We start from the raw sequence: 22,743 nt of genomic DNA, 5'->3' as shown, positions 1-22,743 counted from the left end.
CCTTTTTGGCCAAGGGCATCACTGTCGAGGTTTTGCCGCTTTTCCTGTGCTTTAAAGGCGATTCGAATCTACCTCCTGAAATCTGTTTCCTGCAATTCTGCCTTGCTTTCAAATCCTCTTCGTTGCCTTCCCTCAATATATTTGTGGACGAGAGTTATCATTTGTAAGTCTGCAGGTTTGTGAATTGCAGTGCCCCTGAGCTCCATTATTCAACTCGCTTTCTTGGGAGCTGGCCGCAAAAGCGCAGGATTGCTTCAGGCCGTATTCTGGTTCCTGGCGGCAGGCTGAGCCTGTGGTTAATTCTTCTTCCTGATGGGAAAACAGAGTGACCTGTGCCTGTCCCAACACCTAGAGCTAGTCTCTCATTGGTTGCCCCTCTTCCCGTTCATCCTCAGGACAAATTGCAACCTGTACGGAACAGGAGGATAAAGGTGCTGATTCTCCAAGGAGAGAGATTGCTAGTAAAGCGGCTGGAATGGCGAGCCGGAGCACAAGGAGATGAGAAATGAGGTGCGTTTTAGAAACCTTTCCCGATCACACGGTGTGCCATCTTCGGGGTTTCTCATGCATGTTTTCAATGTAGGACGATGCCCTTGAACCTGGAGATTTGGGACCCATGGGATGGGTACCACGCCGTATTAATTTAAAGGGTCTGCGTTAGCTCACCCAACCTCACCAAACCTCTCAGCCCCAAGAGTGTCCACCCATATGTCTCAATCAGCTGTGGGTCTAGATATGGTCAATCCAGGTGGCATCACAGCCCCTGAACGAATTTTGTAAGAATTTCTCTCTCTTTCACTGTCTTTGTTTCACGGGTTTTGAAAAGTAATTGATTTTTATAATGGGGTTTGGCTGCTTTTCACTGCTGTGTTTATGCCGCTTTACACCCACTTGACTCACTTACAGAGAGATATCAATACATAGGTTTGAAGATTCTTACTAGTCTGATATATTCCTGGGCGGTGAATAGGGGGTGTTGAGTCCAGTTCACTGAGCAAGGAGTAGGTCTTGTCTATTACATATTGGGTTTATGGAACGATATCTGAGCTAATTTGAAACCCTTGTTTTATGCATCACCCCACCTCACCTTTCCCGTTAAGCAGCCATAGTCTGTTTTCTAAACGTGTGATTCTGTTCTGTTTTGTAATTCAGTTCAAGGGGAGCGGTTTTTACATTCCCTCTATAAGTGATATCTCATGATAAGTGTCTTTTTCTGTGGGACTTATTTCACTTAGAATCGTCAGAGCTAAATCCACTCATCATGCTGCTACTAGCCTTATGACATTGATTTCATGGCTGAGTGATATTCCATTGTATATAAGGACCACATCTTCTTTATCCATTCTTCTCTTTCCTGGGATATTTAAGGTGTAACGAAGTGGAGGTTCTTGTCAACAGAGTAGCCCAAAACTTTGGGGTGCCTGTGTCTTGCTGATTTTTAGTTTTCCCAATTTATACGCCCATGAGTGGAAGTGCCCTATGCTCTCTAAGCTGAGTTTTTTAGATGTTTCAGGAAACACCGTACACTTCTCAGGAGTGGCTGTTGGCAATTTACATCCCGCCCATCAGTGTAGCAAGGCTCCCATTTCTCCATGGCCTGTCCTGCATTTCTGGTTTTGACACTTTTTTCAGCATGGCCCTTTTGACCGATGGGAAGCGAGACTTCTTTGTAGCGCTGATTTGCCTTTCCAGGTTGCTTGGTTGGCCAAAAAGGGCGTATGCGTTTTTTCCTGAATATATTCAGGAAAAAACGCATACGCCCTTTTTGGCCAAGGGCATCATTGTCGAGGTTTTGATGCTTTTCCTGTGCTTTAAAGGCGATTCGAATCTACCTCCTGAAATCTGTTTCCTGCAATTCTGCCTTGCTTTCAAATCCTCTTCGTTGCCTTCCCTCAATATATTTGTGGACAAGAGTTATCATTTCTAAGTCTGCAGGTTTGTGAATTGCAGTGCCCCTGAGCTCCATGATTCAACTCGCTTTCTTGGGAGCTGGCCGCAAAAGCGCAGGATTGCTTCAGGCCGTATTCTGGTTCCTGGCGGCAGGCTGAGCCTGTGGTTAATTCTTCTTCCTGATGGGAAAACAGAGTGACCTGTGCCTGTCCCAACACCTAGAGCTAGTCTCTCATTGGTTGCCCCTCTTCCCGTTCATCCTCAGGACAAATTGCAACCTGTACGGAACAGGAGGATAAAGGTGCTGATTCTCCAAGGAGAGAGATTGCTAGTAAAGCGGCTGGAATGGTGAGCCGGAGCACAAGGAGATGAGAAATGAGGTGCGTTTTAGAAACCTTTCCCGATCACACGGTGTGCCATCTTCGGGGTTTCTCATGCATGTTTTCAATGTAGGACGATGCCCTTGAACCTGGAGATTTGGGACCCATGGGATGGGTACCACGCCGTATTAATTTAAAGGGTCTGCGTTAGCTCACCCAACCTCACCAAACCTCTCAGCCCCAAGAGTGTCCACCCATATGTCTCAATCAGCTGTGGGTCTAGATATGGTCAATCCAGGTGGCATCACAGCCCCTGAACGAATTTTGTAAGAATTTCTCTCTCTTTCACTGTCTTTGTTTCACGGGTTTTGAAAAGTAATTGATTTTTATAATGGGGTTTGGCTGCTTTTCACTGCTGTGTTTATGCCGCTTTACACCCACTTGACTCACTTACAGAGAGATATCAATACATAGGTTTGAAGATTCTTACTAGTCTGATATATTCCTGGGCGGTGAATAGGGGGTGTTGAGTCCAGTTCACTGAGCAAGGAGTAGGTCTTGTCTGTTACATATTGGGTTTATGGAACGATATCTGAGCTAATTTGAAACCCTTGTTTTATGCATCACCCCACCTCACCTTTCCCGTTAAGCAGCCATAGTCTGTTTTCTAAACGTGTGATTCTGTTCTGTTTTGTAATTCAGTTCAAGGGTAGCGGTTTTTACATTCCCTCTATAAGTGATATCTCATGATAAGTGTCTTTTTCTGTGGGACTTATTTCACTTAGAATCGTCATAGCTAAATCCACTCATCATGCTGCTACTAGCCTTATGACATTGATTTCATGGCTGAGTGATATTCCATTGTATATAAGGACCACATCTTCTTTATCCATTCTTCTCTTTCCTGGGATATTTAAGGTGTAACGAAGTGGAGGTTCTTGTCAACAGAGTAGCCCAAAACTTTGGGGTGCCTGTGTCTTGCTGATTTTTAGTTTTCCCAATTTATACGCCCATGAGTGGAAGTGCCCTATGCTCTCTAAGCTGAGTTTTTTAGATGTTTCAGGACACACCGTACACTTCTCCAGAGTGGCTGTTGGCAATTTACATCCCGCCCATCAGTGTAGCAAGGCTCCCATTTCTCCATGGCCTGTCCTGCATTTCTGGTTTTGACACTTTTTTCAGCATGGCCCTTTTGACCGATGGGAAGCGAGACTTCTTTGTAGCGCTGATTTGCCTTTCCAGGTTGCTTGGTTGGCCAAAAAGGGCGTATGCGTTTTTTCCTGAATATATTCAGGAAAAAACGCATACGCCCTTTTTGGCCAAGGGCATCACTGTCGAGGTTTTGCCGCTTTTCCTGTGCTTTAAAGGCGATTCGAATCTACCTCCTGAAATCTGTTTCCTGCAATTCTGCCTTGCTTTCAAATCCTCTTCGTTGCCTTCCCTCAATATATTTGTGGACGAGAGTTATCATTTGTAAGTCTGCAGGTTTGTGAATTGCAGTGCCCCTGAGCTCCATTATTCAACTCGCTTTCTTGGGAGCTGGCCGCAAAAGCGCAGGATTGCTTCAGGCCGTATTCTGGTTCCTGGCGGCAGGCTGAGCCTGTGGTTAATTCTTCTTCCTGATGGGAAAACAGAGTGACCTGTGCCTGTCCCAACACCTAGAGCTAGTCTCTCATTGGTTGCCCCTCTTCCCGTTCATCCTCAGGACAAATTGCAACCTGTACGGAACAGGAGGATAAAGGTGCTGATTCTCCAAGGAGAGAGATTGCTAGTAAAGCGGCTGGAATGGCGAACCGGAGCACAAGGAGATGAGAAATGAGGTGCGTTTTAGAAACCTTTCCCGATCACACGGTGTGCCATCTTCGGGGTTTCTCATGCATGTTTTCAATGTAGGACGATGCCCTTGAACCTGGAGATTTGGGACCCATGGGATGGGTACCACGCCGTATTAATTTAAAGGGTCTGCGTTAGCTCACCCAACCTCACCAAACCTCTCAGCCCCAAGAGTGTCCACCCATATGTCTCAATCAGCTGTGGGTCTAGATATGGTCAATCCAGGTGGCATCACAGCCCCTGAACGAATTTTGTAAGAATTTCTCTCTCTTTCACTGTCTTTGTTTCACGGGTTTTGAAAAGTAATTGATTTTTATAATGGGGTTTAGCTGCTTTTCACTGCTGTGTTTATGCCGCTTTACACCCACTTGACTCACTTACAGAGAGATATCAATACATAGGTTTGAAGATTCTTACTAGTGAGATATATTCTTGGGCGGTGAATAGGGGGTGTTGAGTCCAGTTCACTGAGCAAGGAGTAGGTCTTGTCTATTACATATTGGGTTTATGGAACGGTATCTGAGCTAATTTGAAACCCTTGATTTATGCATCACCCCACCTCACCTTTCCCGTTAAGCAGCCATAGTGTGTTTTCTAAACGTGTGACTCTGTTCTATTTTGTAATGCAGTTCAAGGGTAGCGGTTTTTACATTCCCTCTATAAGTGATATCTTATGATAAGTGTCTTTTTCTGTGTGATTTATTTCACTTAGAATCGTCATACCTAAATCCACTCATCATGCTGCTACTAGCCTTATGACATTGATTTCATGGCTGAGTGATATTCCATTGTACATAAGGACCACAACTTCTTTATCCATTCTTCTCTTTCCTCGGATATTTAAGGTGTAATGAAGTGGAGGTTTTTGTCAACAGAGTAGCCCAAAATTTGGGGTGCCTGTGTCTTGCTGATTTTTAGTTTTCCCAATTTATACGCCCATGAGTGGAAGTGCCCAAGCTCTCTAAGCTGAGTTTTTTAGATGTTTCAGGACACACCGTACACTTCTCCAGAGTGGCTGTTGGCAATTTACGTCCCGCCCATCAGCGTAGCAAGGCTCCCATTTCTCCATGGCCTGTCCTGCATTTCTGGTTTTGACACTTTATTCAGCATGGCCCTTTTGACCAATGGGAAGCGAGACTTCTTTGTAGCGCTGATTTGCCTTTCCAGGTTGCTTGGTTGGCCAAAAAGGGCGTATGCGATTTTTCCTGAATATATTCAGGAAAAAACGCATACGCCCTTTTTGGCCAAGTGCATCACTGTCGAGGTTTTGCCGCTTTTCCTGTGCTTTAAAGGCGATTCGAATGTACCTCCTGAAATCTGTTTCCTGCAATTCTGCCTTGCTTTCAAATCCTCTTCGTTGCCTTCCCTCAATATATTTGTGGACGAGAGTTATCATTTCTAAGTCTGCAGGTTTGTGAATTGCAGTGCCCCTGAGCTCCATTATTCAACTCGCTTTCTTGGGAGCTGGCCGCAAAAGCGCAGGATTGCTTCAGGCCGTATTCTGGTTCCTGGCGGAAGGCTGAGCCTGTGGTTAATTCTTCTTCCTGATGGGAAAACAGAGTGACGTGTGCCTGTCCCAACACCTAGAGCTAGTCTCTCATTGGTTGCCCCTCTTCCCGTTCATCCTCAGGACAAATTGCAACCTGTACGGAACAGGAGGATAAAGGTGCTGATTCTCCAAGGAGAGAGATTGCTAGTAAAGCGGCTGGAATGGCGAACCGGAGCACAAGCAGATGAGAAATGAGGTGCGTTTTAGAAACCTTTCCCCATCACACGGTGTGCCATCTTCGGGGTTTCTCATGCATGTTTTCAATGTAGGACGATGCCCTTGAACCTGGAGATTTGGGACCCATGGGATGGGTACCACGCCGTATTAATTTAAAGGGTCTGCGTTAGCTCACCCAACCTCACCAAACCTCTCAGCCCCAAGAGTGTCCACCCATATGTCTCAATCAGCTGTGGGTCTAGATATGGTCAATCCAGGTGGCATCACAGCCCCTGAACGAATTTTGTAAGAATTCCTCTCTCTTTCACTGTCTTTGTTTCACGGGTTTTGAAAAGAAATTGATTTTTATAATGGGGTTTGGCTGCTTTCCACTGCTGTGTTTATGCCGCTTTACACCCACTTGACTCACTTACAGAGTGATATCAATACATAGGTTTGAAGATTCTTACTAGTCAGATATATTCTTGGGCGGTGAATAGGGGGTGTTGAGTCCAGTTCACTGAGCAAGGAGTAGGTCTTGTCTATTACATATTGGGTTTATGGAACGATATCTGAGCTAATTTGAAACCCTTGTTTTATGCATCACCCCACCTCACCTTTCCCGTTAAGCAGCCATAGTCTGTTTTCTAAACGTGTGACTCTGTTCTGTTTTGTAATTCAGTTCAAGGGTAGCGGTTTTTACATTCCCTCTATAAGTGATATCTCATGATAAGTGTCTTTTTCTGTGTGACTTATTTCACTTAGAATCGTCATAGCTAAATCCACTCATCATGCTGCTACTAGCCTTATGACATTGATTTCATGGCTGAGTGATATTCCATTGTATATAAGGACCACATCTTCTTTATCCATTCTTCTCTTTCCTGGGATATTTAAGGTGTAACGAAGTGGAGGTTCTTGTCAACAGAGTAGCCCAAAACTTTGGGGTGCCTGTGTCTTGCTGATTTTTAGTTTTCCCAATTTATACGCCCATGAGTGGAAGTGCCCTATGCTCTCTAAGCTGAGTTTTTTAGATGTTTCAGGACACACCGTACACTTCTCCAGAGTGGCTGTTGGCAATTTACATCCCGCCCATCAGTGTAGCAAGGCTCCCATTTCTCCATGGCCTGTCCTGCATTTCTGGTTTTGACACTTTATTCAGCATGGCCCTTTTGACCGATGGGAAGTGAGACTTCTTTGTAGCGCTGATTTGCCTTTCCAGGTTGCTTGGTTGGCCAAAAAGGGCGTATGCGTTTTTTCCTGAATATATTCAGGAAAAAACGCATACGCCCTTTTTGGCCAAGGGCATCATTGTCGAGGTTTTGCCGCTTTTCCTGTGCTTTAAAGGCGATTCGAATCTACCTCCTGAAATCTGTTTCCTGCAATTCTGCCTTGCTTTCAAATCCTCTTCGTTGCCTTCCCTCAATATATTTGTGGACGAGAGTTATCATTTGTAAGTCTGCAGGTTTGTGAATTGCAGTGCCCCTGAGCTCCATTATTCAACTCGCTTTCTTGGGAGCTGGCCGCAAAAGCGCAGGATTGCTTCAGGCCGTATTCTGGTTCCTGGCGGCAGGCTGAGCCTGTGGTTAATTCTTCTTCCTGATGGGAAAACAGAGTGACCTGTGCCTGTCCCAACACCTAGAGCTAGTCTCTCATTGGTTGCCCCTCTTCCCGTTCATCCTCAGGACAAATTGCAACCTGTACGGAACAGGAGGATAAAGGTGCTGATTCTCCAAGGAGAGAGATTGCTAGTAAAGCGGCTGGAATGGCGAACCGGAGCACAAGGAGATGAGAAATGAGGTGCGTTTTAGAAACCTTTCCCGATCACACGGTGTGCCATCTTCGGGGTTTCTCATGCATGTTTTCAATGTAGGACGATGCCCTTGAACCTGGAGATTTGGGACCCATGGGATGGGTACCACGCCGTATTAATTTAAAGGGTCTGCGTTAGCTCACCCAACCTCACCAAACCTCTCAGCCCCAAGAGTGTCCACCCATATGTCTCAATCAGCTGTGGGTCTAGATATGGTCAATCCAGGTGGCATCACAGCCCCTGAACGAATTTTGTAAGAATTTCTCTCTCTTTCACTGTCTTTGTTTCACGGGTTTTGAAAAGTAATTGATTTTTATAATGGGGTTTAGCTGCTTTTCACTGCTGTGTTTATGCCGCTTTACACCCACTTGACTCACTTACAGAGAGATATCAATACATAGGTTTGAAGATTCTTACTAGTGAGATATATTCTTGGGCGGTGAATAGGGGGTGTTGAGTCCAGTTCACTGAGCAAGGAGTAGGTCTTGTCTATTACATATTGGGTTTATGGAACGGTATCTGAGCTAATTTGAAACCCTTGATTTATGCATCACCCCACCTCACCTTTCCCGTTAAGCAGCCATAGTGTGTTTTCTAAACGTGTGACTCTGTTCTATTTTGTAATGCAGTTCAAGGGTAGCGGTTTTTACATTCCCTCTATAAGTGATATCTTATGATAAGTGTCTTTTTCTGTGTGATTTATTTCACTTAGAATCGTCATACCTAAATCCACTCATCATGCTGCTACTAGCCTTATGACATTGATTTCATGGCTGAGTGATATTCCATTGTACATAAGGACCACAACTTCTTTATCCATTCTTCTCTTTCCTCGGATATTTAAGGTGTAATGAAGTGGAGGTTTTTGTCAACAGAGTAGCCCAAAATTTGGGGTGCCTGTGTCTTGCTGATTTTTAGTTTTCCCAATTTATACGCCCATGAGTGGAAGTGCCCAAGCTCTCTAAGCTGAGTTTTTTAGATGTTTCAGGACACACCGTACACTTCTCCAGAGTGGCTGTTGGCAATTTACGTCCCGCCCATCAGCGTAGCAAGGCTCCCATTTCTCCATGGCCTGTCCTGCATTTCTGGTTTTGACACTTTATTCAGCATGGCCCTTTTGACCAATGGGAAGCGAGACTTCTTTGTAGCGCTGATTTGCCTTTCCAGGTTGCTTGGTTGGCCAAAAAGGGCGTATGCGATTTTTCCTGAATATATTCAGGAAAAAACGCATACGCCCTTTTTGGCCAAGTGCATCACTGTCGAGGTTTTGCCGCTTTTCCTGTGCTTTAAAGGCGATTTGAATGTACCTCCTGAAATCTGTTTCCTGCAATTCTGCCTTGCTTTCAAATCCTCTTCGTTGCCTTCCCTCAATATATTTGTGGACGAGAGTTATCATTTCTAAGTCTGCAGGTTTGTGAATTGCAGTGCCCCTGAGCTCCATTATTCAACTCGCTTTCTTGGGAGCTGGCCGCAAAAGCGCAGGATTGCTTCAGGCCGTATTCTGGTTCCTGGCGGCAGGCTGAGCCTGTGGTTAATTCTTCTTCCTGATGGGAAAACAGAGTGACGTGTGCCTGTCCCAACACCTAGAGCTAGTCTCTCATTGGTTGCCCCTCTTCCCGTTCATCCTCAGGACAAATTGCAACCTGTACGGAACAGGAGGATAAAGGTGCTGATTCTCCAAGGAGAGAGATTGCTAGTAAAGCGGCTGGAATGGCGAACCGGAGCACAAGCAGATGAGAAATGAGGTGCGTTTTAGAAACCTTTCCCCATCACACGGTGTGCCATCTTCGGGGTTTCTCATGCATGTTTTCAATGTAGGACGATGCCCTTGAACCTGGAGATTTGGGACCCATGGGATGGGTACCACGCCGTATTAATTTAAAGGGTCTGCGTTAGCTCACCCAACCTCACCAAACCTCTCAGCCCCAAGAGTGTCCACCCATATGTCTCAATCAGCTGTGGGTCTAGATATGGTCAATCCAGGTGGCATCACAGCCCCTGAACGAATTTTGTAAGAATTCCTCTCTCTTTCACTGTCTTTGTTTCACGGGTTTTGAAAAGTAATTGATTTTTATAATGGGGTTTGGCTGCTTTCCACTGCTGTGTTTATGCCGCTTTACACCCACTTGACTCACTTACAGAGTGATATCAATACATAGGTTTGAAGATTCTTACTAGTCAGATATATTCTTGGGCGGTGAATAGGGGGTGTTGAGTCCAGTTCACTGAGCAAGGAGTAGGTCTTGTCTATTACATATTGGGTTTATGGAACGATATCTGAGCTAATTTGAAACCCTTGTTTTATGCATCACCCCACCTCACCTTTCCCGTTAAGCAGCCATAGTGTGTTTTCTAAACGTGTGACTCTGTTCTGTTTTGTAATTCAGTTCAAGGGGAGCGGTTTTTACATTCCCTCTATAAGTGATATCTCATGATAAGTGTCTTTTTCTGTGTGACTTATTTCACTTAGAATCGTCATAGCTAAATCCACTCATCATGCTGCTACTAGCCTTATGACATTGATTTCATGGCTGAGTGATATTCCATTGTATATAAGGACCACATCTTCTTTATCCATTCTTCTCTTTCCTGGGATATTTAAGGTGTAATGAAGTGGAGGTTTTTGTCAACAGAGTAGCCCAAAACTTTGGGGTGCCTGTGTCTTGCTGATTTTTAGTTTTCCCAATTTATACGCCCATGAGTGGAAGTGCCCAAGCTCTCTAAGCTGAGTTTTTTAGATGTTTCAGGACACACCGTACACTTCTCCAGAGTGGCTGTTGGCAATTTACGTCCCGCCCATCAGCGTAGCAAGGCTCCCATTTCTCCATGGCCTGTCCTGCATTTCTGGTTTTGACACTTTATTCAGCATGGCCCTTTTGACCGATGGGAAGCGAGACTTCTTTGTAGCGCTGATTTGCCTTTCCAGGTTGCTTGGTTGGCCAAAAAGGGCGTATGCGATTTTTCCTGAATATATTCAGGAAAAAACGCATACGCCCTTTTTGGCCAAGGGCATCATTGTCGAGGTTTTGCCGCTTTTCCTGTGCTTTAAAGGCGATTCGAATCTACCTCCTGAAATCTGTTTCCTGCAATTCTGCCTTGCTTTCAAATCCTCTTCGTTGCCTTCCCTCAATATATTTGTGGACGAGAGTTATCATTTCTAAGTCTGCAGGTTTGTGAATTGCAGTGCCCCTGAGCTCCATTATTCAACTCGCTTTCTTGGGAGCTGGCCGCAAAAGCGCAGGATTGCTTCAGGCCGTATTCTGGTTCCTGGCGGCAGGCTGAGCCTGTGGTTAATTCTTCTTCCTGATGGGAAAACAGAGTGACCTGTGCCTGTCCCAACACCTAGAGCTAGTCTCTCATTGGTTGCCCCTCTTCCCGTTCATCCTCAGGACAAATTGCAACCTGTACGGAACAGGAGGATAAAGGTGCTGATTCTCCAAGGAGAGAGATTGCTAGTAAAGCGGCTGGAATGGCGAACCGGAGCACAAGCAGATGAGAAATGAGGTGCGTTTTAGAAACCTTTCCCCATCACACGGTGTGCCATCTTCGGGGTTTCTCATGCATGTTTTCAATGTAGGACGATGCCCTTGAACCTGGAGATTTGGGACCCATGGGATGGGTACCACGCCGTATTAATTTAAAGGGTCTGCGTTAGCTCACCCAACCTCACCAAACCTCTCAGCCCCAAGAGTGTCCACCCATATGTCTCAATCAGCTGTGGGTCTAGATATGGTCAATCCAGGTGGCATCACAGCCCCTGAACGAATTTTGTAAGAATTCCTCTCTCTTTCACTGTCTTTGTTTCACGGGTTTTGAAAAGTAATTGATTTTTATAATGGGGTTTGGCTGCTTTCCACTGCTGTGTTTATGCCGCTTTACACCCACTTGACTCACTTACAGAGTGATATCAATACATAGGTTTGAAGATTCTTACTAGTCAGATATATTCTTGGGCGGTGAATAGGGGGTGTTGAGTCCAGTTCACTGAGCAAGGAGTAGGTCTTGTCTATTACATATTGGGTTTATGGAACGATATCTGAGCTAATTTGAAACCCTTGTTTTATGCATCACCCCACCTCACCTTTCCCGTTAAGCAGCCATAGTGTGTTTTCTAAACGTGTGACTCTGTTCTGTTTTGTAATTCAGTTCAAGGGTAGCGGTTTTTACATTCCCTCTATAAGTGATATCTCATGATAAGTGTCTTTTTCTGTGTGACTTATTTCACTTAGAATCGTCATAGCTAAATCCACTCATCATGCTGCTACTAGCCTTATGACATTGATTTCATGGCTGAGTGATATTCCATTGTATATAAGGACCACATCTTCTTTATCCATTCTTCTCTTTCCTGGGATATTTAAGGTGTAACGAAGTGGAGGTTCTTGTCAACAGAGTAGCCCAAAACTTTGGGGTGCCTGTGTCTTGCTGATTTTTAGTTTTCCCAATTTATACGCCCATGAGTGGAAGTGCCCTATGCTCTCTAAGCTGAGTTTTTTAGATGTTTCAGGACACACCGTACACTTCTCCAGAGTGGCTGTTGGCAATTTACATCCCGCCCATCAGTGTAGCAAGGCTCCCATTTCTCCATGGCCTGTCCTGCATTTCTGGTTTTGACACTTTATTCAGCATGGCCCTTTTGACCGATGGGAAGCGAGACTTCTTTGTAGCGCTGATTTGCCTTTCCAGGTTGCTTGGTTGGCCAAAAAGGGCGTATGCGTTTTTTCCTGAATATATTCAGGAAAAAACGCATACGCCCTTTTTGGCCAAGGGCATCACTGTCGAGGTTTTGCCGCTTTTCCTGTGCTTTAAAGGCGATTCGAATCTACCTCCTGAAATCTGTTTCCTGCAATTCTGCCTTGCTTTCAAATCCTCTTCGTTGCCTTCCCTCAATATATTTGTGGACGAGAGTTATCATTTGTAAGTCTGCAGGTTTGTGAATTGCAGTGCCCCTGAGCTCCATTATTCAACTCGCTTTCTTGGGAGCTGGCCGCAAAAGCGCAGGATTGCTTCAGGCCGTATTCTGGTTCCTGGCGGCAGGCTGAGCCTGTGGTTAATTCTTCTTCCTGATGGGAAAACAGAGTGACCTGTGCCTGTCCCAACACCTAGAGCTAGTCTCTCATTGGTTGCCCCTCTTCCCGTTCATCCTCAGGACAAATTGCAACCTGTACGGAACAGGAGGATAAAGGTGCTGATTCTCCAAGGAGAGAGATTGCTAGTAAAGCGGCTGGAATGGCGAACCGGAGCACAAGGAGATGAGAAATGAGGTGCGTTTTAGAAACCTTTCCCGATCACACGGTGTGCCATCTTCGGGGTTTCTCATGCATGTTTTCAATGTAGGACGATGCCCTTGAACCTGGAGATTTGGGACCCATGGGATGGGTACCACGCCGTATTAATTTAAAGGGTCTGCGTTAGCTCACCCAACCTCACCAAACCTCTCAGCCCCAAGAGTGTCCACCCATATGTCTCAATCAGCTGTGGGTCTAGATATGGTCAATCCAGGTGGCATCACAGCCCCTGAACGAATTTTGTAAGAATTTCTCTCTCTTTCACTGTCTTTGTTTCACGGGTTTTGAAAAGTAATTGATTTTTATAATGGGGTTTAGCTGCTTTTCACTGCTGTGTTTATGCCGCTTTACACCCACTTGACTCACTTACAGAGAGATATCAATACATAGGTTTGAAGATTCTTACTAGTGAGATATATTCTTGGGCGGTGAATAGGGGGTGTTGAGTCCAGTTCACTGAGCAAGGAGTAGGTCTTGTCTATTACATATTGGGTTTATGGAACGGTATCTGAGCTAATTTGAAACCCTTGATTTATGCATCACCCCACCTCACCTTTCCCGTTAAGCAGCCATAGTGTGTTTTCTAAACGTGTGACTCTGTTCTATTTTGTAATGCAGTTCAAGGGTAGCGGTTTTTACATTCCCTCTATAAGTGATATCTTATGATAAGTGTCTTTTTCTGTGTGATTTATTTCACTTAGAATCGTCATACCTAAATCCACTCATCATGCTGCTACTAGCCTTATGACATTGATTTCATGGCTGAGTGATATTCCATTGTACATAAGGACCACAACTTCTTTATCCATTTTTCTCTTTCCTCGGATATTTAAGGTGTAATGAAGTGGAGGTTTTTGTCAACAGAGTAGCCCAAAATTTGGGGTGCCTGTGTCTTGCTGATTTTTAGTTTTCCCAATTTATACGCCCATGAGTGGAAGTGCCCAAGCTCTCTAAGCTGAGTTTTTTAGATGTTTCAGGACACACCGTACACTTCTCCAGAGTGGCTGTTGGCAATTTACGTCCCGCCCATCAGCGTAGCAAGGCTCCCATTTCTCCATGGCCTGTCCTGCATTTCTGGTTTTGACACTTTATTCAGCATGGCCCTTTTGACCAATGGGAAGCGAGACTTCTTTGTAGCGCTGATTTGCCTTTCCAGGTTGCTTGGTTGGCCAAAAAGGGCGTATGCGATTTTTCCTGAATATATTCAGGAAAAAACGCATACGCCCTTTTTGGCCAAGTGCATCACTGTCGAGGTTTTGCCGCTTTTCCTGTGCTTTAAAGGCGATTTGAATGTACCTCCTGAAATCTGTTTCCTGCAATTCTGCCTTGCTTTCAAATCCTCTTCGTTGCCTTCCCTCAATATATTTGTGGACGAGAGTTATCATTTGTAAGTCTGCAGGTTTGTGAATTGCAGTGCCCCTGAGCTCCATTATTCAACTCGCTTTCTTGGGAGCTGGCCGCAAAAGCGCAGGATTGCTTCAGGCCGTATTCTGGTTCCTGGCGGAAGGCTGAGCCTGTGGTTAATTCTTCTTCCTGATGGGAAAACAGAGTGACGTGTGCCTGTCCCAACACCTAGAGCTAGTCTCTCATTGGTTGCCCCTCTTCCCGTTCATCCTCAGGACAAATTGCAACCTGTACGGAACAGGAGGATAAAGGTGCTGATTCTCCAAGGAGAGAGATTGCTAGTAAAGCGGCTGGAATGGCGAACCGGAGCACAAGCAGATGAGAAATGAGGTGCGTTTTAGAAACCTTTCCCCATCACACGGTGTGCCATCTTCGGGGTTTCTCATGCATGTTTTCAATGTAGGACGATGCCCTTGAACCTGGAGATTTGGGACCCATGGGATGGGTACCACGCCGTATTAATTTAAAGGGTCTGCGTTAGCTCACCCAACCTCACCAAACCTCTCAGCCCCAAGAGTGTCCACCCATATGTCTCAATCAGCTGTGGGTCTAGATATGGTCAATCCAGGTGGCATCACAGCCCCTGAACGAATTTTGTAAGAATTCCTCTCTCTTTCACTGTCTTTGTTTCACGGGTTTTGAAAAGAAATTGATTTTTATAATGGGGTTTGGCTGCTTTCCACTGCTGTGTTTATGCCGCTTTACACCCACTTGACTCACTTACAGAGTGATATCAATACATAGGTTTGAAGATTCTTACTAGTCAGATATATTCTTGGGCGGTGAATAGGGGGTGTTGAGTCCAGTTCACTGAGCAAGGAGTAGGTCTTGTCTATTACATATTGGGTTTATGGAACGATATCTGAGCTAATTTGAAACCCTTGTTTTATGCATCACCCCACCTCACCTTTCCCGTTAAGCAGCCATAGTGTGTTTTCTAAACGTGTGACTCTGTTCTGTTTTGTAATTCAGTTCAAGGGTAGCGGTTTTTACATTCCCTCTATAAGTGATATCTCATGATAAGTGTCTTTTTCTGTGTGACTTATTTCACTTAGAATCGTCATAGCTAAATCCACTCATCATGCTGCTACTAGCCTTATGACATTGATTTCATGGCTGAGTGATATTCCATTGTATATAAGGACCACATCTTCTTTATCCATTCTTCTCTTTCCTGGGATATTTAAGGTGTAACGAAGTGGAGGTTCTTGTCAACAGAGTAGCCCAAAACTTTGGGGTGCCTGTGTCTTGCTGATTTTTAGTTTTCCCAATTTATACGCCCATGAGTGGAAGTGCCCTATGCTCTCTAAGCTGAGTTTTTTAGATGTTTCAGGACACACCGTACACTTCTCCAGAGTGGCTGTTGGCAATTTACATCCCGCCCATCAGTGTAGCAAGGCTCCCATTTCTCCATGGCCTGTCCTGCATTTCTGGTTTTGACACTTTATTCAGCATGGCCCTTTTGACCGATGGGAAGCGAGACTTCTTTGTAGCGCTGATTTGCCTTTCCAGGTTGCTTGGTTGGCCAAAAAGGGCGTATGCGTTTTTTCCTGAATATATTCAGGAAAAAACGCATACGCCCTTTTTGGCCAAGGGCATCACTGTCGAGGTTTTGCCGCTTTTCCTGTGCTTTAAAGGCGATTCGAATCTACCTCCTGAAATCTGTTTCCTGCAATTCTGCCTTGCTTTCAAATCCTCTTCGTTGCCTTCCCTCAATATATTTGTGGACGAGAGTTATCATTTGTAAGTCTGCAGGTTTGTGAATTGCAGTGCCCCTGAGCTCCATTATTCAACTCGCTTTCTTGGGAGCTGGCCGCAAAAGCGCAGGATTGCTTCAGGCCGTATTCTGGTTCCTGGCGGCAGGCTGAGCCTGTGGTTAATTCTTCTTCCTGATGGGAAAACAGAGTGACCTGTGCCTGTCCCAACACCTAGAGCTAGTCTCTCATTGGTTGCCCCTCTTCCCGTTCATCCTCAGGACAAATTGCAACCTGTACGGAACAGGAGGATAAAGGTGCTGATTCTCCAAGGAGAGAGATTGCTAGTAAAGCGGCTGGAATGGCGAGCCGGAGCACAAGGAGATGAGAAATGAGGTGCGTTTTAGAAACCTTTCCCGATCACACGGTGTGCCATCTTCGGGGTTTCTCATGCATGTTTTCAATGTAGGACGATGCCCTTGAACCTGGAGATTTGGGACCCATGGGATGGGTACCACGCCGTATTAATTTAAAGGGTCTGCGTTAGCTCACCCAACCTCACCAAACCTCTCAGCCCCAAGAGTGTCCACCCATATGTCTCAATCAGCTGTGGGTCTAGATATGGTCAATCCAGGTGGCATCACAGCCCCTGAACGAATTTTGTAAGAATTTCTCTCTCTTTCACTGTCTTTGTTTCACGGGTTTTGAAAAGTAATTGATTTTTATAATGGGGTTTAGCTGCTTTTCACTGCTGTGTTTATGCCGCTTTACACCCACTTGACTCACTTACAGAGAGATATCAATACATAGGTTTGAAGATTCTTACTAGTGAGATATATTCTTGGGCGGTGAATAGGGGGTGTTGAGTCCAGTTCACTGAGCAAGGAGTAGGTCTTGTCTATTACATATTGGGTTTATGGAACGGTATCTGAGCTAATTTGAAACCCTTGATTTATGCATCACCCCACCTCACCTTTCCCGTTAAGCAGCCATAGTGTGTTTTCTAAACGTGTGACTCTGTTCTATTTTGTAATGCAGTTCAAGGGTAGCGGTTTTTACATTCCCTCTATAAGTGATATCTTATGATAAGTGTCTTTTTCTGTGTGATTTATTTCACTTAGAATCGTCATACCTAAATCCACTCATCATGCTGCTACTAGCCTTATGACATTGATTTCATGGCTGAGTGATATTCCATTGTACATAAGGACCACAACTTCTTTATCCATTCTTCTCTTTCCTCGGATATTTAAGGTGTAATGAAGTGGAGGTTTTTGTCAACAGAGTAGCCCAAAATTTGGGGTGCCTGTGTCTTGCTGATTTTTAGTTTTCCCAATTTATACGCCCATGAGTGGAAGTGCCCAAGCTCTCTAAGCTGAGTTTTTTAGATGTTTCAGGACACACCGTACACTTCTCCAGAGTGGCTGTTGGCAATTTACGTCCCGCCCATCAGCGTAGCAAGGCTCCCATTTCTCCATGGCCTGTCCTGCATTTCTGGTTTTGACACTTTATTCAGCATGGCCCTTTTGACCAATGGGAAGCGAGACTTCTTTGTAGCGCTGATTTGCCTTTCCAGGTTGCTTGGTTGGCCAAAAAGGGCGTATGCGATTTTTCCTGAATATATTCAGGAAAAAACGCATACGCCCTTTTTGGCCAAGTGCATCACTGTCGAGGTTTTGCCGCTTTTCCTGTGCTTTAAAGGCGATTCGAATGTACCTCCTGAAATCTGTTTCCTGCAATTCTGCCTTGCTTTCAAATCCTCTTCGTTGCCTTCCCTCAATATATTTGTGGACGAGAGTTATCATTTCTAAGTCTGCAGGTTTGTGAATTGCAGTGCCCCTGAGCTCCATTATTCAACTCGCTTTCTTGGGAGCTGGCCGCAAAAGCGCAGGATTGCTTCAGGCCGTATTCTGGTTCCTGGCGGAAGGCTGAGCCTGTGGTTAATTCTTCTTCCTGATGGGAAAACAGAGTGACGTGTGCCTGTCCCAACACCTAGAACTAGTCTCTCATTGGTTGCCCCTCTTCCCGTTCATCCTCAGGACAAATTGCAACCTGTACGGAACAGGAGGATAAAGGTGCTGATTCTCCAAGGAGAGAGATTGCTAGTAAAGCGGCTGGAATGGCGAACCGGAGCACAAGCAGATGAGAAATGAGGTGCGTTTTAGAAACCTTTCCCCATCACACGGTGTGCCATCTTCGGGGTTTCTCATGCATGTTTTCAATGTAGGACGATGCCCTTGAACCTGGAGATTTGGGACCCATGGGATGGGTACCACGCCGTATTAATTTAAAGGGTCTGCGTTAGCTCACCCAACCTCACCAAACCTCTCAGCCCCAAGAGTGTCCACCCATATGTCTCAATCAGCTGTGGGTCTAGATATGGTCAATCCAGGTGGCATCACAGCCCCTGAACGAATTTTGTAAGAATTCCTCTCTCTTTCACTGTCTTTGTTTCACGGGTTTTGAAAAGTAATTGATTTTTATAATGGGGTTTGGCTGCTTTCCACTGCTGTGTTTATGCCGCTTTACACCCACTTGACTCACTTACAGAGTGATATCAATACATAGGTTTGAAGATTCTTACTAGTCAGATATATTCTTGGGCGGTGAATAGGGGGTGTTGAGTCCAGTTCACTGAGCAAGGAGTAGGTCTTGTCTATTACATATTGGGTTTATGGAACGATATCTGAGCTAATTTGAAACCCTTGTTTTATGCATCACCCCACCTCACCTTTCCCGTTAAGCAGCCATAGTGTGTTTTCTAAACGTGTGACTCTGTTCTGTTTTGTAATTCAGTTCAAGGGTAGCGGTTTTTACATTCCCTCTATAAGTGATATCTCATGATAAGTGTCTTTTTCTGTGTGACTTATTTCACTTAGAATCGTCATAGCTAAATCCACTCATCATGCTGCTACTAGCCTTATGACATTGATTTCATGGCTGAGTGATATTCCATTGTATATAAGGACCACATCTTCTTTATCCATTCTTCTCTTTCCTGGGATATTTAAGGTGTAACGAAGTGGAGGTTCTTGTCAACAGAGTAGCCCAAAACTTTGGGGTGCCTGTGTCTTGCTGATTTTTAGTTTTCCCAATTTATACGCCCATGAGTGGAAGTGCCCTATGCTCTCTAAGCTGAGTTTTTTAGATGTTTCAGGACACACCGTACACTTCTCCAGAGTGGCTGTTGGCAATTTACATCCCGCCCATCAGTGTAGCAAGGCTCCCATTTCTCCATGGCCTGTCCTGCATTTCTGGTTTTGACACTTTATTCAGCATGGCCCTTTTGACCGATGGGAAGCGAGACTTCTTTGTAGCGCTGATTTGCCTTTCCAGGTTGCTTGGTTGGCCAAAAAGGGCGTATGCGTTTTTTCCTGAATATATTCAGGAAAAAACAAATACGCCCTTTTTGGCCAAGGGCATCACTGTCGAGGTTTTGCCGCTTTTCCTGTGCTTTAAAGGCGATTCGAATCTACCTCCTGAAATCTGTTTCCTGCAATTCTGCCTTGCTTTCAAATCCTCTTCGTTGCCTTCCCTCAATATATTTGTGGACGAGAGTTATCATTTGTAAGTCTGCAGGTTTGTGAATTGCAGTGCCCCTGAGCTCCATTATTCAACTCGCTTTCTTGGGAGCTGGCCGCAAAAGCGCAGGATTGCTTCAGGCCGTATTCTGGTTCCTGGCGGCAGGCTGAGCCTGTGGTTAATTCTTCTTCCTGATGGGAAAACAGAGTGACCTGTGCCTGTCCCAACACCTAGAGCTAGTCTCTCATTGGTTGCCCCTCTTCCCGTTCATCCTCAGGACAAATTGCAACCTGTACGGAACAGGAGGATAAAGGTGCTGATTCTCCAAGGAGAGAGATTGCTAGTAAAGCGGCTGGAATGGTGAGCCGGAGCACAAGGAGATGAGAAATGAGGTGCGTTTTAGAAACCTTTCCCGATCACACGGTGTGCCATCTTCGGGGTTTCTCATGCATGTTTTCAATGTAGGACGATGCCCTTGAACCTGGAGATTTGGGACCCATGGGATGGGTACCACGCCGTATTAATTTAAAGGGTCTGCGTTAGCTCACCCAACCTCACCAAACCTCTCAGCCCCAAGAGTGTCCACCCATATGTCTCAATCAGCTGTGGGTCTAGATATGGTCAATCCAGGTGGCATCACAGCCCCTGAACGAATTTTGTAAGAATTTCTCTCTCTTTCACTGTCTTTGTTTCACGGGTTTTGAAAAGTAATTGATTTTTATAATGGGGTTTAGCTGCTTTTCACTGCTGTGTTTATGCCGCTTTACACCCACTTGACTCACTTACAGAGAGATATCAATACATAGGTTTGAAGATTCTTACTAGTGAGATATATTCTTGGGCGGTGAATAGGGGGTGTTGAGTCCAGTTCACTGAGCAAGGAGTAGGTCTTGTCTATTACATATTGGGTTTATGGAACGGTATCTGAGCTAATTTGAAACCCTTGATTTATGCATCACCCCACCTCACCTTTCCCGTTAAGCAGCCATAGTGTGTTTTCTAAACGTGTGACTCTGTTCTATTTTGTAATGCAGTTCAAGGGTAGCGGTTTTTACATTCCCTCTATAAGTGATATCTTATGATAAGTGTCTTTTTCTGTGTGATTTATTTCACTTAGAATCGTCATACCTAAATCCACTCATCATGCTGCTACTAGCCTTATGACATTGATTTCATGGCTGAGTGATATTTCATTGTACATAAGGACCACAACTTCTTTATCCATTCTTCTCTTTCCTCGGATATTTAAGGTGTAATGAAGTGGAGGTTTTTGTCAACAGAGTAGCCCAAAATTTGGGGTGCCTGTGTCTTGCTGATTTTTAGTTTTCCCAATTTATACGCCCATGAGTGGAAGTGCCCAAGCTCTCTAAGCTGAGTTTTTTAGATGTTTCAGGACACACCGTACACTTCTCCAGAGTGGCTGTTGGCAATTTACGTCCCGCCCATCAGCGTAGCAAGGCTCCCATTTCTCCATGGCCTGTCCTGCATTTCTGGTTTTGACACTTTATTCAGCATGGCCCTTTTGACCAATGGGAAGCGAGACTTCTTTGTAGCGCTGATTTGCCTTTCCAGGTTGCTTGGTTGGCCAAAAAGGGCGTATGCGATTTTTCCTGAATATATTCAGGAAAAAACGCATACGCCCTTTTTGGCCAAGTGCATCACTGTCGAGGTTTTGCCGCTTTTCCTGTGCTTTAAAGGCGATTCGAATGTACCTCCTGAAATCTGTTTCCTGCAATTCTGCCTTGCTTTCAAATCCTCTTCGTTGCCTTCCCTCAATATATTTGTGGACGAGAGTTATCATTTCTAAGTCTGCAGGTTTGTGAATTGCAGTGCCCCTGAGCTCCATTATTCAACTCGCTTTCTTGGGAGCTGGCCGCAAAAGCGCAGGATTGCTTCAGGCCGTATTCTGGTTCCTGGCGGAAGGCTGAGCCTGTGGTTAATTCTTCTTCCTGATGGGAAAACAGAGTGACGTGTGCCTGTCCCAACACCTAGAGCTAGTCTCTCATTGGTTGCCCCTCTTCCCGTTCATCCTCAGGACAAATTGCAACCTGTACGGAACAGGAGGATAAAGGTGCTGATTCTCCAAGGAGAGAGATTGCTAGTAAAGCGGCTGGAATGGCGAACCGGAGCACAAGCAGATGAGAAATGAGGTGCGTTTTAGAAACCTTTCCCCATCACACGGTGTGCCATCTTCGGGGTTTCTCATGCATGTTTTCAATGTAGGACGATGCCCTTGAACCTGGAGATTTGGGACCCATGGGATGGGTACCACGCCGTATTAATTTAAAGGGTCTGCGTTAGCTCACCCAACCTCACCAAACCTCTCAGCCCCAAGAGTGTCCACCCATATGTCTCAATCAGCTGTGGGTCTAGATATGGTCAATCCAGGTGGCATCACAGCCCCTGAACGAATTTTGTAAGAATTCCTCTCTCTTTCACTGTCTTTGTTTCACGGGTTTTGAAAAGTAATTGATTTTTATAATGGGGTTTGGCTGCTTTCCACTGCTGTGTTTATGCCGCTTTACACCCACTTGACTCACTTACAGAGTGATATCAATACATAGGTTTGAAGATTCTTACTAGTCAGATATATTCTTGGGCGGTGAATAGGGGGTGTTGAGTCCAGTTCACTGAGCAAGGAGTAGGTCTTGTCTATTACATATTGGGTTTATGGAACGATATCTGAGCTAATTTGAAACCCTTGTTTTATGCATCACCCCACCTCACCTTTCCCGTTAAGCAGCCATAGTGTGTTTTCTAAACGTGTGACTCTGTTCTGTTTTGTAATTCAGTTCAAGGGTAGCGGTTTTTACATTCCCTCTATAAGTGATATCTCATGATAAGTGTCTTTTTCTGTGTGACTTATTTCACTTAGAATCGTCATAGCTAAATCCACTCATCATGCTGCTACTAGCCTTATGACATTGATTTCATGGCTGAGTGATATTCCATTGTATATAAGGACCACATCTTCTTTATCCATTCTTCTCTTTCCTGGGATATTTAAGGTGTAACGAAGTGGAGGTTCTTGTCAACAGAGTAGCCCAAAACTTTGGGGTGCCTGTGTCTTGCTGATTTTTAGTTTTCCCAATTTATACGCCCATGAGTGGAAGTGCCCTATGCTCTCTAAGCTGAGTTTTTTAGATGTTTCAGGACACACCGTACACTTCTCCAGAGTGGCTGTTGGCAATTTACATCCCGCCCATCAGTGTAGCAAGGCTCCCATTTCTCCATGGCCTGTCCTGCATTTCTGGTTTTGACACTTTATTCAGCA

The sequence above is a fragment of the Balaenoptera borealis genome (genome assembly GCF_965194805.1).
Source record: "Balaenoptera borealis genome assembly, chromosome: 9".
Classification (NCBI taxonomy): domain Eukaryota; kingdom Metazoa; phylum Chordata; class Mammalia; order Artiodactyla; family Balaenopteridae; genus Balaenoptera; species Balaenoptera borealis.
Note: the sequence above shows the minus strand (reverse complement) of the source record.